The 16,804-nt window shown below is 41.3% G+C and overlaps 1 protein-coding gene across 12 annotated transcripts in view; it reads right to left on the reverse strand.

Annotated features, from left to right (window-relative positions):
• TMCC1 (transmembrane and coiled-coil domain family 1) overlaps window positions 1–16,004 on the reverse strand; it is a 222,694-nt gene extending 206,690 nt beyond the window's left edge. For 2 of the 12 annotated variants that reach the window (XM_019646012.1, XM_019646013.1), the window contains exons 1-3: window positions 15,882–16,001; window positions 13,750–13,865; window positions 5,305–5,557 (exon numbers count right to left, since the gene is read on the reverse strand). The gene's annotated coding sequence lies outside the window, so the exon portion shown is untranslated. Of the gene's footprint in view, window positions 1–5,304; window positions 5,558–12,792; window positions 12,896–13,749; window positions 13,866–15,881 lie in introns of all 12 variants that reach the window. The other 10 variants (XM_019646006.1, XM_019646004.1, XM_019646002.1 and 7 more) reach the window with 10 other exon arrangements.
• Between the last annotated feature and the right edge of the window lie 800 nt (window positions 16,005–16,804).

Raw genomic sequence — 16,804 nt, forward strand, 5'->3', positions numbered from 1 at the left:
AGCATCTTAGCTGTAGAGGGCAGCGTCACTGGCCCTCATATGTGGGATCCGAACTGGGGCCCTCTAGCATCCCAAACCAGCTCTTAACCAACACGCCACTCGGCCGGCCCTCTTCTTTTTCATAATAACTACTAAGGATGATTTTAAACTCTGAAAACATTAAACAAAAATTTGGGAACTAAGAATCAGTGGTTTAGCTGCGCCGGCCGAGTGGCTCAGTTGGTTAAGAGCACAAGGTCTCAGCAACACGGTCACCAGTTCGATTCCCACATGGGCCAGTGAGCTGCACCCAAGCTGAGCTGCCGCTGAGCTGCCAAAAGGTGGCAAGATGGCTCAGCTGGTGAAAGCACATGCTCCTAACAACAAGGTTTCCGGTTCAACTCCCACATGGGATGGTGGGCTACGCTTACCCACAACTAAGGTTGAAAACAGCACCTTGAGCTGAGCTGCCCTGAGCTGCCTACGAGCGGTGGATGGCTCCGTGGTTAGAGCGTGTGCTCTTAGCAACAAGGTTTCCGGTTCAACTCCCACATGGGATGGTGGGCGACACCCACCCGCAACTAAGATTGAATACAGCACCTTGCACTGAATGGCGCAGCGAGCTGCCAAAGGGCGGCCGGATGGTGACTGGACTTGGAGCTGAGCTAGCTGCGCCCTTCACAACTAAGATTGAAGCACAACTTGGCTGTTCCCCTTCCCCAATTCCCAACACTGTTTCCCTTCCCCAATTCCCCAATAAAATCTTTGGGGGAAAAAAAATAATAATCAGTGGTTTAGAATGCCCTAAAGATCTCAAAGTATATTTTCCAATAGTATTATAAATGAACAATTAATCAAGCCAGTTGCTAATAATACTAAACATACTAAACATAATACTAAATCTTCTCCTATCACGGCTATTACCTAAATTTATAGACTGTTACCTAAGTGTCCAATCTCATCAGCATTTAGAAATATTTTGCTATTGGAAAGGCAACATCTCCAAACAGACTTTTACCTCCACTGCCCCACTGAAACTAAAGCAGGGCCCGGTTGGTGCCCCTCAGAAAGTCCCCTGGCCTCACCCTTCCTTGACCTATAGCTTAAGGATAGATCATGCCCCTGCAGCTTGAGCTCGGAATGTCCCATCCCACCTAGTTCCCTGTTTTAGAAAATTACCCAGAAACTTATGATTAATACCCGTAGGCTTATTGATCACAACCTCTATGGTCTAGTATTCTTTCCAGGCTTTGTTTCCCATCATTGTTCCAAGGTTGCAGACTCCACCAGAGAATCACACTGCCAGAGGGAAGGCTCCATGCAGACCCCCGGAACCTCTAGAGGAATGCCCAAATTTTCCCTTAAATACCCCCAAGCCGGTCTGAGAATGTTAAGGCAGTTTTTGGAGGTGTTAACTCGCTGCCTTCTCAGACTACTGGTGTTCTGATAATAAACACTTATTCTTGGGCTGGCTGAGTGGCGCGTTGGTTAAGAGCTGGCTTGGGATGCCAAAGGGCCCTGGTTCGGATTCCACATATGAGGGCCAGTGACACTGCCCTCCACAGCTAAGATGCTGAACAACAGCCCAACCAGAGGGCCCCAGTTCGGATCCCACATATGAGGGCCAGTGACACTGCCCTCTACAGCTAAGATGCTGAACAACAGCTCGACCTGGAGCTGGGCTGCTGTGAGTCGCAGGCGAAGGCTTAGGCTACAGCCCCTGCTGCAGTGGGTTGCCATGGGCTACCGTGTGTAGCCAGCAACCAGCGTGAGCAGCCAGCAGTCAGCGTGAGCAGCCAGCAGCCGCTGTGAGCGGCCATCCAGAAGCCGGCGACTGATCTGCCTCACCCGGGAAGAGCACAATGATGGTGCCAACTTGGGCCAGTGAAGCAATGTCCTCCACAACTAGACTGAAGAACAAAAAGACAGCAACTTGTCTGTTTCCATCCCCCAATTCCCCAATTTAAAAAAAAATCTAAAAAAAATAAACAAACAAACAAACAAACAAACAAACACTTATTCTAAATAGCCCAACTCCTGTGTTGGTCTACTGGCTGAGCGGTGCAGGCAGCAAGAGCCCCGGACTCAGTTGGCCTCCGGTTTCATAACTATTCTTTACCAAGGTTACCAATAGCTTCCACATTGCTACATCAAAAGGTTTTCAGCCTTCATCTTAATTGTAGTATTTGACAACAGTTGATCACTTCCTACTCCTTGAAACATTTTCCTCATTTGGCTCAGGGCACCCTCCCACTTGGTTTTCTTCCTACCTCTCTGGCTGGTGTTACTAAATCTCCTTTGATTGTTTTTCCTCACCTCCTCCAAGACCTCTAAACTCTGTTCTACTCCAGAGTTAACTAAGATCTTCAACCTCTTCTTTCTTCTATGGCTACTCACTTCCTTGGTGATCTCATACACCTTCCTGACTTTAAATACAATCTATTTGTCAACACCCAGAGGTACACCTCCATCAGATCCTCTCTCCTGAATTTCAGATTCACAAACCCAATTACCTATTCAACATCTCTACTAAGTCAAATAGGTATCTGTAATGCAGTATGTCCAACACTGAGCTCCTGTTTTTCCCCTCCGAACTTGTTCCTCTTTCAGGCTTCCTTATCTCAATAAATGGCAATGCCATCCTTCCAGGAACTCAAGAGTAAAAATCCTGGCGTCATCCTTAACTTCTTTCTTTCTTTTCCAGAACACATCCAATCTATCAGCAAAACTAGTTGACTTTACTTGAAAAGTATGTCCAGAATCAGACTATATGTCACCATATTCACTGCTACCCCCAGTGCAAACTGTCATCTTTTCTCACTTGGATTATAGCAATAGCCTCTTAAGTGGTATTCCTGATTTTGCACTTGCCCAATCCACCATCAGTATATTACCAACACAGCAGCCAGAGGAATGATAATGTCAAAATGGAAATCAGATCATGTCATACCACTGCCCAAAACTCTCCAAGGACTTCCCATTTCACTCAATGGAAAAGCTAAAGTCCTACAAAAAACCAACAGGACCAGCAGCAACTGGGAGCTTATTAGAAACTGGCCCCACCTCAGACCTACAAAATTAGAATCTGAATTTTAACAATTCATGTGCACAGTAAAGTTTGAAAAGTATTTACATAAGGTACCACAATATAAGCATACACACCCCCCGCCCCCCAACCCTTGCCATTCCTCAAGGGTTGCCCTTACCATGTGCTATGCCTGGAATGCTCTTATATTCTCTCATCTCTTTCAAAAAGCCTTATTTGTGAGGCTGTGAACACTCAATCCTTCCCCTGATTATGCCCTATTCCTCTTTCCCACTATTACTTTTCTCATTAGAACTTGTCACCATAGGTTAAAAAACTGCATTTTTATTTGTCTATTTTATATATATATATATATATATATATATATATGTATATATATATACATATATATAATGTGTAAAGTAAGCTCTAAGAAGGCAGAGATTTGTGTGTTTTTCTTCCTTAGAACACAGTAAGCACTCAGTAAATATTTTAAATGCATGAAACAATAAACAAATAAGGTTTCTTTCAAAGCACTATCCAATAAATCATATAAAATGGTTCCTTACCACACAAACTGATGTTTTCTCAGCATCACAATCAACAAATTCACTTTCTAAAATATACTTAGCCCATACAATGTAATTAGGCACTGTAAACACTACTATTTATCCATAATTGAGCACAGAGTTTTAAAAATCTGATTCATGATTCATGATAGGACTGTGTCATCAAAAAGTTTGCAGAAATGAAAAACTGAGTCTTTGAGTGAAAAAAAATTTTGCCTATAGTCCTCCACAATGCAATAACAATCCTTTGTATCAACAAAATAGTCTTCCCACACAACTTTTCTCATCTGATCCTCAACAATCCCATGAGGTTTGTGTAAAACAAATAATGATAAGCCCATTTTAGAGGTGAGAAAACAAACATACTTTAACTCTCAAAGGATGGCAGTAATAATGTAAAACTAGGACTGAAGTCTCTTGATTTTGAGCTCAAAAACTCTATATCACACCTCTTCTTGCAAATGAGATTGAAGCAGATTATAAAAGCATATAGCCATATGTTATACTAAAGATACTAAGCGTTCCCAAACCATCCAGTGTCTGTGCAGAATGGGAACAAATAAACTCAGTTCAACAAAGTCAGTTCAACAATCTCAACCTGAGGAACAAGAATTCAAACTGCTTCCTTACTTATAAAATCTAACCCAGAGTCCAATAACATTTAGGAAGGATGTAAGAAATTAGCTGTTACATTGCACATCAAGAAAGTTCTTATTGGGGCCGGCGGAGTGACGCGTTGGTTAAGAGCTGGCTTGGGACGCCAGAGAGCCCCGGTTCGGATCCCACATATGAGGGCCAGTGACGCTGCCTTCTACAGCTAAGATGGTGAACAACAGCTCAACCTGGAGCTGGGTTGCTGTGAGTCGCTGGCGACAGCTTAGGCTGCAGCCCCTGCTGCAGTGGGTTGCCATGGGCTACCATGTGTAGCCAGCAGCCAGCATGAGCAGCCCTCAAGCCACTGTGAGCGGCCGTCCAGAAGCCAGCTACTGATCTGCCTCACCCGGAAAGAGCGCAATGATGGTGCCAACTTGGGCCAGTGAAGCAACGTCCTCCACAACTAGACTGAAGAACAAAAAGACAGCAACTTGTCTGTTCCCATCCCCCAATTCCCCAATAAAAATTTAAAAAAAAAAAAGAAAGTTATTGGACTAGCTGAGTGGCTCAGTTGGTTAAGAGCGCAAGTTCTGAGCAACAGAGTCGCAGGTTCTATTCTCACATGGGTCAGTGAGCTGCGCTCGAGCTAAGCTGCACCTGCCAACATAGTGGCAGGATGGCTCAGCTGGTGAGAGCACGTGCTCCTAACAACAAGGTTGCCGGTTGGACTCCTGCATGGGATGGTGGAATATGCCCACCTGCAACTAAGATTGAGCAGGGCACCTTGAGCTGAGCGGCCCCGCAAGCTGCTGATGGGCGGCCGTATGGCGACTAGACTTGGAGCTGAACTTGCTGCGCCCTCCACAACTAATACTGAATGAAAACAACTTGGCTAGTCCCCTTCCCCAATTCCCCAACACTGTTCCCCTTCCCTAATTCCCCAAGAAAAATCTTTTAAAAAGAAAGAAAGTTCTTATTGAGCTATGACAACTCCTAAAAAAAAGAGAATAGGATAAAAGATGGAACAAGTGAATGAATGAGAACTGAGTTCTACTGAGGAAAGTCATGGTTATATAATTCCATACTGCATTGAGTGCCTAAGTGATGGAATTTTGCAATAGAAGAAAAAAAACATACCTCCTCAAAATCCCAGCACAACTTCTTTCCTTTCTTTGCATAGATGAGGATGAAAAGTTGTAATCCAAAATATCTCCCAAAAAGTTATTTTTTAAAAAGACATAGAAATAGAAGATCCACGTGAAAAGAGATCCAATCTGGGAGGATGGAGACTGTCTTCTAAATCTTGTGATCAAGGGCAGCTGCTTACCAAGTGTCAGCATCTGAAGAAAGTGCTAACTGTGGGTGTGTCTTCTCGAGAGAGTAATACCTGCTGGGACAGAGGAGCAAGAAAAGAAATACTACTGAATGCAAATGACTGGCTGGCAAACAATTACCAGTTATCAGTCTGCAAAATTTTTCAAGTTGGTATTAGTGAACATTAAAAGATCACGTGGAGGTAATACAAGTGGGCAGGCCCAACTTACACTGGGGTTATCAATGACAGCAGTAATCAAAGATAGACTTCATCAGGTGATCTAGCTCTCAGATTAATAATAAATAAGCAGTATAATAAACAAAATATAAAAATCTATTTCATGTTCTTTATAGCAAGATGATGGTCATATCATACAACTAAACACAGACAAATAATATTAGGTAATCTGGAAAACAGGCCAAGGTCCCTGGTGCCTTATAAAACAAATATTGTAGAACTACTAATGAAGATGTCTATGTCAGCAGAAAATGTAGAATAATCACGCAAAAATATATAAGTAGGTCTGGCAGAAAAATATAGTTAATGTGGACACTGAGGGACATCCAAGTTAATTTGACACAAAGGGTGGTTTTGTGTACCCTTGTCAGATGTCTTACAAAACTAGGAATCTGTTATATTTTGACAGCAAATTAAGGGAGTATTTCTTAATACCTGTCAAATTACCAATTATAGAATATGTTGTAGGCCGAAATGAAATACAAGGAATGGGATTAACAGCAGGTAAAATAATGCAGAAAAAAAGATTAGTGAAAGTAAAGACATCACAATAGAAACTATACAAAATGAAACCTAGAATACAAGACCAAGAAAAAAAGAGCACAGCATCAGCGAGCAATGGGACAAACTCAAGGAGCCTAATATATGTGTAACTGGAATCTTGGCGGGGGGGGGGCAGGATTTGAAGAAATAATATCCAAAATTTTTCCAAATTTTATAAAAACTATAAACCCACAGATCCAAGAAGCTCAACAAACACCAAGCACAAGAAACATGAAGAAGGGCCAGCCGAGTGGCGTGTTGGTTAAGAACTGGCTTGGGACGCCAGCTCTGAGCAGCAAGCCCCAGTTCGGATTCCACATATGAGGGCCAGTGACGCTGCCCTCTACAGCTAAGATGGTGAACAACAGCTCAACCTGGAGCTGGGCGGCTGTGACTCGCCGGCGACGGAATAGGCTGCAGCCCCTGCTGCAGTGGGCTGCCATAAGCTACCGTGAGTGACCGGCAGCCAGTGTGAGCAGCCGGCAGCCAGTGTGAGCAGCCGGCAGCCGGTGTGAGCTGCCAAGAGCCGCTGTGAGCGGCCATCCGGTGGCCGGCGACTGATCTGCCTCAGCCGGGAAGAGCGCAATGATAATACCAACATGGGCCAGTGAAGCAACGTCCTCTACAACTAGACTGAAGAACAAAAGGACAGCAACTTGTCTGTTCCCCTCCCCCAATTCCCCAATAAAAATCTTTTTTTTAAAAAAAGAAAAGAAACATGAAGAAAATTAAAATTTTACCAAGGAATAATCAAAACCAAATTGCTTAAAACCAGAGATAAGAAACACAAGTCTTAAAAGCAGCCAGAGGAACACAGAATGAGAGAAAATATTTGCAAATCATATATCTGATAAGTAATTAATATCTAGAATATAGAAAGAGTGCCTATAATTCAACCACAAAATAACGAACAACCTAATTCAAAAATGTGCAAAACACTTGAAGAGACATTTGTCCAAAGACATATGAAAACCAGTAAGCATATAAAAGATGCTCAATATAACTGTTAGGGAAATGCACATCAAAACCCAATGAGATGCCAACCTCATACTCATTGAGATGGCTACTAAAAAAATAAAGAATAAAGAATAACAGAAAATAACAATGTTAGCAAGAATGTGAAGAAACTGAAACCCTTATGCACTGCTGATGGGAATGTAAAATCATGCAGCTGCTGTGGAAAACAGTATGGTGGTTCCTCAAAATTTAAACACAGGATTACCATATGATACAGCAATTCCACATCTGGGTATACAGCCAAAATAAGTACAAGCAGGATCTTGAAAAGACACTTGTATACCTATGTTTATAGCAGCATTATTTACAATAGTTAAAACGTGAAAATACCCCACGTGTCCATCAACAGATAAATGGATGCACAAAACGTAGTATATACCTACAATGGAATATTATTCAGCCTTAAAAAGGAAGGAAATTCTGACATACGATACAACATGGATGAACCTGGACAACATTATGCTAAGTGAAACAAGCCCGTCACTAAAGACAAACACTGTGTGATTCCAGTTATATGAGGTACCTAGAGTAGTCAAATTCAGAAACAGAAAGTAGAATGGTGGTAGCCAGAAGCTGGTGAAAGGGGGAATGAGGGGTTATTGTTTAATAGGTACAGCGTTTCAGTTCTGCAAGATGAAAAGAATTCCACGAATACGAAGAATTCTAAGTATATGAATGTACTTAACGCCACTGAACAGTACACTTAAATGGTTAACATGGTAAAATTTATGTTGTGTGTATACCTCAGTTTTTAAAAATTGAAAGAAAAACAAAAGGCAGCCAGAAGAAAACAACCACACATTATGTACAGAGGGATAAAGATGAGAGCCAACTTCTCATTGGAAACAATGCAGGCCAGAAGACAATGAAGCAACAACATCTTTAAAGTACCGGGGGGGGAGGGAAAAAGACTGTCAACTTAGAATTCTATAACCAGTGAAAACGGCATCTATAAATCAAGGCAAATTAAAAAGTTCTTCATCATACAAAAAAAAGCTCAGAGGATTCATCATCACCAGCAAACCTGCACCACAAGAAATGTTAAAAGAAGTCCCTCATTCAGAAGGAAAATGTACCAGGTAGAATTCTGGAACTATACAGAAAAATGAAGAGACTGGAAATGGTAAATAGAATACACACAGGGTACTTGACAAAGGCTTTTATTATGACAGCAGATTCATCTACATTATTGAAATACGGGAGGAAAGCACTAATAAGAATTTTCATAATATACCTGTCTTCCAGAAAAATAATAAAGTATCTTAATAGAACTCATTCCCCATCACATTCCTGTAAATTAGAGAGTCAATATTTTCTTCTTACAAAAAGAAGTCCCAAGGCGTAAGCTATTTGTCCAATAACAGAAAGTGAGTCCTTTAGAGAAGTAAAATTAAACTCTTGGTTCCAGACCAGTGTTCTATTACACCAACTCTTTTAAAGGGTTTGCCTACAGTGCAGTTACTTGGGATAAAGTATGATGGTTAATATATAATTTATCTATTTACCATTGCCTCCAGGGAACCCCAAAGTCATTTAGAAGCTACAAAGACAGCAAAGAATGTTCCTCGCTTTCAAGAAGTCTGAAAAACATCATTTGATTTCAAAGAATTGGGTCAGGTTACCCCAAACTGGTAAAAGAAGAAAACTTTTACCAAGTCTTCCTGAGGAAAGTATATTTATCAAAGCAAAGGTGTCAAAGCAATAACTGCAAAACAAGCTTCAGGGTTGGGTGCTGAAATAGGAAAAAAACCACTAATATTTAATGCCACTCTATTATAGTCCAAACCTCAGAGGGAATGTGGTTAGTAAGAATAAAATCTTTGTAATGTCATTGATGCCAAATAGATTACAGAATGGGAATCCTGCCTACCATCTCTCTGAATACATAAGCACAATTCATAAACTGAGACTCCTCAAGACCACAATCAGATCTTATAATCCAACTTCACAGTGACTGACTACTTGCTACTCTCAGAAAGGTAACTAAATGGTATGAATCAGGATGTTCCTCTAGCAGAATTCTAGGGGAAGGTTACCTACTGTAACCCCATCTGCACCAAAATTCTTTACTCTCTAATGACAACAAGAAAATTATGGGATTTCAGTATTCACTGATGAATATCATGCCAGGAGAAAGTAGCCTTTATTTAGCACAAGTTAAGTCATCAGGTAACTTTCCTTTTAACGTGAAAACAAAATTTATCAAAAGAAATACATTATATACCCAAAAGAATTTAAAACATATGTTCAACAAAAACTTATACATGAATGTTCATTATTCACAATAGCCAAAAAGTGAAAACAACTCACATGCCCATCAACTGATGAATAAACAAAATGTGGTACTGCCATACAGTGGACTATTATTATCCATTCATAAGAAAGTCATTAAGTATTGAAACATGCTACAACATGGATGAACTTTAAAAACATGAAGTAAAAGAAGTCAGAAACAAAAGGCCATATATTATACTACTCCATTTAAATGTAATGTCCAGAACAGGCAAATCCATACAGACAAAAATCAGACTTGTGATTGTCAGAGGATGAGGGGGTCTGCTTAATGGATATGGGGCTTCTTTTTGGAGTGATAAAAATGTTCTGGAATTAGATAGTGATGGTGGTTGCACAGCATTGTGACTATACTAAAAGCTTCTGATCTGTACATTTTAAATGGTTAAAATGAATTTTGTGTTATATGAATTTTACCTCAATAGGAAAAAAAAAAGGTTTCCAAGTGTTAGTTATCAAGTACCTGTATCTCCCACTACTTAACAAATTGTTGTGTTCATAAAAATCATTCAAAAATATTTTTAAAAATATTCTGGAAAAAGCAAAACTGTAGAGACAGTAAACAGATCAGTGGTTGCCAGGGGCTAGTGTGGGGGGAGTTAAATAGGTGAGGCACAAATTTTTTAGAGCAGTGAAACTGTTCTATATGATATCATAATGGTGAACATATTAAAAGTGTGTCAAAACCCATGTAACTTTAAAGCACAAAGAATAAACAACGTATACAAATTTTAAAATAATCATTTAAGAGGTAAAGGGATCTCACCATGGAATGCAGAATGTGACAAAACAATTTAAATCTATTACGAATATGAAACACCCTCACAAAGGAGACGGAATAAGGTGCTGACCTAGGTAATGCTGGAAAAGAGGAATCGGTAAGACTAAAGGCAAAGGAACTATCCATAAGCACTGTGCTCTAGTTGATATAGTTTTTCCCACAGGGTCACAGTCTAAGCATTCTAAAACCACTGGAATTAAAGAACTAAGTAAATGGATGGCAGAAGACAGAAGACAGATTTCTGACTGGTGGGGTGGAGGAGGTTAGAATGAACAATGTGTTAAGAAATTAGAGTTGGAGACATCAGTATAAATTCATGTTTCGCTTAATATAGAGACAAATGGTCACATACAGAAATACTTATAGATGTGTATACACATAGCTCAATACATACACACACATCTCCTTGCTCAGTCAGAGGGCCTATAAGCAGCAATACTCTAGTAGCAACTAGCACATTTATAATAGTATTCAGATCTTGGTTTCTAATACCATTTTCCTAGGGAAAATGACCAAATATAGGAGCATGATATATAAAATATAAGCCTAAAGCACTTTATGTTGTCAGAAAGAAAGTGCTCACACACACATAATCATGGGAGTATGTCAAAGGGAAGGGATACAGGAGCCAACTGAAAGAGCTGCTAAAGACCAAAGCTGGAACAATTTGAACAAAGAAATTTACATGACACTCCACCCTTAAGGAGGTGGAGCATAACTCATCACTCGTTAAATGTGGGTGACACATAGTGACTTTCTTCCAGGGTGCAGAAAGGGAAGAACAAAAGGGTAACTTTACAGTGAACAAAACAAATACCACCTCAAGCTAAGTGATCAGGGTTAATATTAACACTAAGTCATAACAATAATATGTACTCTTGATATGTGATGAGGACACTTTACCTCTGTGGTCTTCCTTCCAAAATCATATTACGTCAGTCTAACCCTTAGAAAAACATCAGACAAATCCCAGTTGAAGGAAAGGCATACTACAAAAGCACCTGATCAGCTATTTTCAAAATTGCCATCATTAAAAACAGGGAAAAGTCTGAGAAATTGTCACAACCAAAAGGAGCTAAGGAGAAATAACTATTAAATGCAATGTGACATCCTGAATGAGATCCTGGAACACAAAAAAGGACATTAAGGAAAAAATTGTGAAACTCTGAATCAAGTATAGACTTAGTAGTAACATATCAACATTGGAACACTAATTATGACAAATGTACCACACTAATGGAAGATGTTAATAAGGGCAACTGAGTGTGAGATAGACAGGAACTGTCTGTGCTGTCTTCACAATCATTCAGTAAATCTAAATTGTGCTAAAATCAAAAGTTTATTTTAAAAGTTTATTTTTTTTAATTGTAAAATATTTATGATCTAGTGCAAGCCTAAATTTTACTCAGTGTATCTGGGACACAAAAGGTGCCTAAAACATGGTCTTGGCCCTCAAGAAGTTTGTTGTCTAATTGTAAGGTAAGACAAATGCTCGTGAAACAAATATAAAATACAAAAATAAGAAAATATTAAATTGAGAAGTACAGATAAAGGTATATTAGAAATATAGAGAAGGTCTAGAATTTTGAAGGAAGACTTCATCAAAGAGATAAAACTTCAGTGCAAACTTAAGTGTACTTCAGAGTACCAAAGTAAAAAGTGCAATGATAAACTGGTATATTTACAAGAACCAGAAGGGTAAATAAGAAAAAACTAAAAGACATAAAAATAGTTAGCCCTGAAAAGTGAAGGCATAAATGGGAGACATAATAGCAGTGTTCAAATACTTTAAGGGTTATGTGGTAGAACTAAGAGTTACATCATATACCCATTTAACTCACTAGCTGACCTCTGGTAAAATGTGACCCACACTCAAGGACATAGAGAGAGGCAGCTGTTCAGTAGAGCCACAACAGGAAATGGCAATTTGGAAAGACAGGAAGCAGGTGGCCTAGTTCTTCTCTACTTTTCAAAGGACAGTGTTCATGTGAGCCCAATGAAGTAAAAATTTATATTCTAATCCTGCACTGATTGACCACTTACCATGTGCCACATGCTTCCATATATGTTATCTCATTTAATATTCACAACACATCTATAAATATTTATTAATGTAATATAGGCTTAATGTAAAAATACAAAAAAATAAGCCATGCCAGGGAGCAGGAACACATTAAAACTCTCTACCACCCCCCACTCTCTGATAGGAATCTGACAGCTGTTTTAAAAAGCAAAATTGTTTGAAGGCCTACATTTCTACATAATAATTTACTTCCTCTTGCTCCTTCCTTCAGTCAAGCTCAGTGGCTCTCTGTCTGTAAAGTGCATAATAATTATGTATGATTATATATACAAAAACATGTACACTATTATTTTTAAGCAATTCAAGGGATTTTCAAACATAGTTATCATCTTAATGTGATTTTTGTCTCGTACTGACTTTAGAACGAATCCTGGGGATGAGATGCAATCCCACTGCAGGCTTACTCTGTGGGCACTGTAAGGCAAGCAGCATCACGAAAAGAAGGTGGAAAGGCTGAATCCTATTAAAACACAAAGAACACTCTAACAATTAGAGCTATCTAAAAATGGCATAGGCTACTTCAAAGTAATGAATTTTCTGTTATCAAAGGTGTTCAAACAGAGGATGAAAACCTCTGAGAACATTTTAGGAGAGAAATTGGGTAAGAAGATCTCTTCCAAGTCTTAGATTCTAGAATGGGTAGACTTTTAAAACCTAACAGGAGGAAGACAACCTAGTTAAGAACAACACAATGAAAAACGACACAAAGGCAAGAATGAAATGGTATGTGGGGAAGTCCAATGCTGGGGAAACATAGAAGCTCAATTCCACCTACCTATCCTTGCACTTGCTGTTTCATCTGCCAGGAAAGCTCTTCCATCTTTTAGAGCACAACTCAAGTATCTTCTCCTTATGTGGACTTCCCACCACCCACACCAGTCACTCACTTGTCACATCAGCTAGTTTTATTTTCTTCTCAGTTCATATCAGGAGTCAGCAAACTTTTTCTACAAAGGGTCAGACTACACCCTGCAGGCCAAATCCAGCTTGTCCCATGTTTCTGTATAGCCTATGAGCTAAGAATGGTTTTTACAATTTTAAATGGTTGGAAAAGCTATCAAAAAGAATATTTTGGGGGTGATAGAAGAGGGGTCAAATATATGGTGATATATTATACAAATGTACACTTGAAACCTGTGTAATTTTACTAATCAGTGTCACCCCAATAAATTTAATAAATTTAAAAAAAGAATTTGTGATGTGGGTAAATTACATGAAATTCAAATTTCAGTGTTCAAAGTTTAAATATTTACTTTCTGGTCCTTTACAGAAAAAGTTTGCTAATTGCTCATTTGTAGCATTACCTGTAATTACCTTGTCTATTTGCTTATTTGTTATCCTCATTCTTTCACACACAGAATAAAGCTCAATGACGGCAGGGACCTTGTCTGTTTTGTTCCCCCACTGTAGCCCAGTACTTAGAAAAAATCCTGGAACAAAATAAAGGCTCAATAAATATTTGATGAATAAGTAATGAGGGATCCATAAATGCCACACTGGGGAGTTTAAACTTAAGTCCTCAGCCATGACAGGTTTTGTACATATAAGATGGACATAAAAAAACTCTTGCAGAAAAAGGGAAATATTCTAGTAGAAAAAAAGGAGCAAATAGCTTAAAGAAATGGTGGTCACCAACTAGTCCAGATCATTGGGTTTCTTCATCAAACTGTACAGGTATTTTGGTGCTCATAAAAGTCTCAACTACTGCAAGGTGTCACAACATTGTCAGCTGACTGTGCTTCTGTTTATCTTAAGATGCAAATACTCTGAGAAATCTCATTTCTTATACATAGTACACAGCACCCGCACCATGCCAAATCTTAATACTCGTACCAGATTTAAATCACATGCTAATGAATTTTTAAATTTTAAATCTAAAATTTTCCTATGCTGCTGATCAGCAATCTTCCGTAAGCAGCTGAAAACTCCTTAGAAATTAAAAGGTTACCACCCACAGGCCATAAGCAGCTTTTTAATCTTTCTATGCTAGCCAGAGAGTGGGTGTGTGATTTCAAAAAAACACAAGCCAACTCTGTTGGTAAAGGACAAGGTATTGTTGAGTTAAAATCCCACCTATAAGCATCATTTGTTACATGATTTTAGTAAAACTACCACCTACTCACAATTGGAGTCTCATTCTTCTAATACACAAGTGGAGAAAAAAAAATGTATCTACCTTTTGGAGGAATCTTTTCCTTAACACATTAATGTTTCCATAAGGTTTTCTCCAGGCTTCTCAACAATTTCTATACCCAGGTACTTCAAAGACAAGGATTTAGTTAACCAATCACTTCCAAAAGTGAAGCTACTGGTCAGAAGGCATAAACAAATCAAAGTTTTTATTTTAAAGCGGCTACCTGCTTTTTATGCCCGAGATTGAATGATTCATTTTTGGGGAATTAGCTAATTTATGAATTCAAACCTTTAACAGAGATGCCTATGTACAGGTACCTCTGATGAGTATGTCAGACTTACAGCATCCATTTTGGATTAGTGTGTATATGTTCATCTTCCTTTCCTCTATGACAAGTAAGGTTGAAAAGGCAGCTGCAAAAGCACTGGTCTAAGATCTACCAACTCTGATGTGTAAGGTGTCACCAAAGCAAAGGGGAGAAACTGGCCAACAGCTGAAGTGGCTGCTTTAAGAAACTCTGTTGCAGATTCACCTAGGAGGGAATCCTCACCATCAATGTTGTTGAGAAAATGAACCCAACCAACCGCTGGACCAACACTACACACACCTTTGCTTATGCCAAAAAAAAAGGAAATTTGCAAGCTATAAACGGACCTCTGGCCCGTTTAGGGAAGGTGCATCCTTTCTCCCTTCCTAGAAGGGCCAATAAAAGGACCTCTGAGACCTAACCCAGGCAGCTTCCACTCCCACCTTACACCACCTAAGTAAGCTTCCCGATTCCAGCACAGCCGGTTCCCTCCTCCCCGTAAACGACAAGTTGAAAATCAAAACAAAAGGTGCAAAACTGGTTTCAGGTGGCAATGGATGAAACCTAGTGGCAAACTTCTGGGGACGCCAGGGCCAGCAAGAGATCATAGGGCCTCAGACCCTCACCAGAGCCAGCTCCCAAACAGTCCTCCGGGCTTCGGCCCAACTCCTCACACGGCACTCCCTCCCCTCGGTCCTAAAGATGGGGTGCTGGAAAGGGGGTGAGGCGAGGGGGGGTTGGGAGAGAAACGCCAGGATCAAAATGACAGCGGATCCAGCCAGGAAAGAAAAAGGCCCGGCGGGATGCTGGGGGTCGAGTCCTAGGCCCGGGGCTTTAGCCCGAGCGGGGGTAGCCGGGGGTCCAAGCCGCGCCAGGCCGCGAGCGGGAGGTGGGGCCCGCGTCGGCGGCGCCGCCGGGATACTCTCCCCTCACTACTCTCCCCACCTGGGGCGGAGGGGCCATGAAGGGCCGCAACCAGAGACCCGGGCGGGGGTACTCACTCACCCGCGGGGAGGGAAGGAGCAGCCGGCGTCTCCGCCAGCGCCGTAGCTCGAGCTCAAGCGCCGGCTCCTGCCGCTGCGGCCGCCGCGCCCGGTCCATCCCCCCACACACACACACACCCCTCCCGGCCCTCCCCACGAGCCTCCTCAGCCGCCGCAGCCGCCGCTGCAGCCGCCACCGCCACCTCAGCCCCTGCGCGGGAGCGCGAACCGGCTCAAGGACTGGAGAGCGCGTGCGCCCGCCGCCACCGCCCACAACCTCCGCCCCCGGCCGGCGGCGTACGCGCGAGGCAGCGGCGGGCACGCGCACGCCGCAGGGGGCGGGAACAAGCCTCGCAAGCGCAGCCCCGCCCCCAGCCCGCTCCCCCACCCACGCGGTCGCGAGGCAACTGAGCTGAGCCGCTGCACGTGGCCCACGGTGGGCTGCTGCCTTGGACTCTTCCCTGGAAATTTCTCGGAACCGAGCTCCTTTGGTCTGGTCCCTCTTTCTGGGGAGCGAGGACCTGAAGCAATACGGGTTTGAGTGGATTTCTGGCCTCTGCTCGGGATTATACACCTGTTCTCCTTACCCTGAATGGAAAGGCCTTCCTTCTCCGATCTAGCAGGTTTCCGTCTGCTGCTCGGAAAAGGGCAGACAGAGGCTGTTACTATTTCGCGTCTGATATTACCACTGAAGTGATCACAAGCAACCAAGTGCCTATTCCTTTATTATCCCTTTTTCCTAATTCATTTATTCGTTCATCACTTATATATTGAGGCTTTGCCCGTGTGCTAGGCCCTATTCAAGTTGCTGGGAGTACAATGTGGAGATAAAACAGAGTCCCTGGACTCATAAACTTAAATCTGGTGGAGAAGGAAAACGTTAAAGGGAGAGTTAGACAAAATTAAAATTTGCAATTAGTAAAATCTCTTCTTAGAGGCACATAG

This window comes from Hipposideros armiger, unplaced genomic scaffold, assembly GCF_001890085.2.
Source record: "Hipposideros armiger isolate ML-2016 unplaced genomic scaffold, ASM189008v1 scaffold_96, whole genome shotgun sequence".
NCBI lineage: Eukaryota > Metazoa > Chordata > Mammalia > Chiroptera > Hipposideridae > Hipposideros > Hipposideros armiger.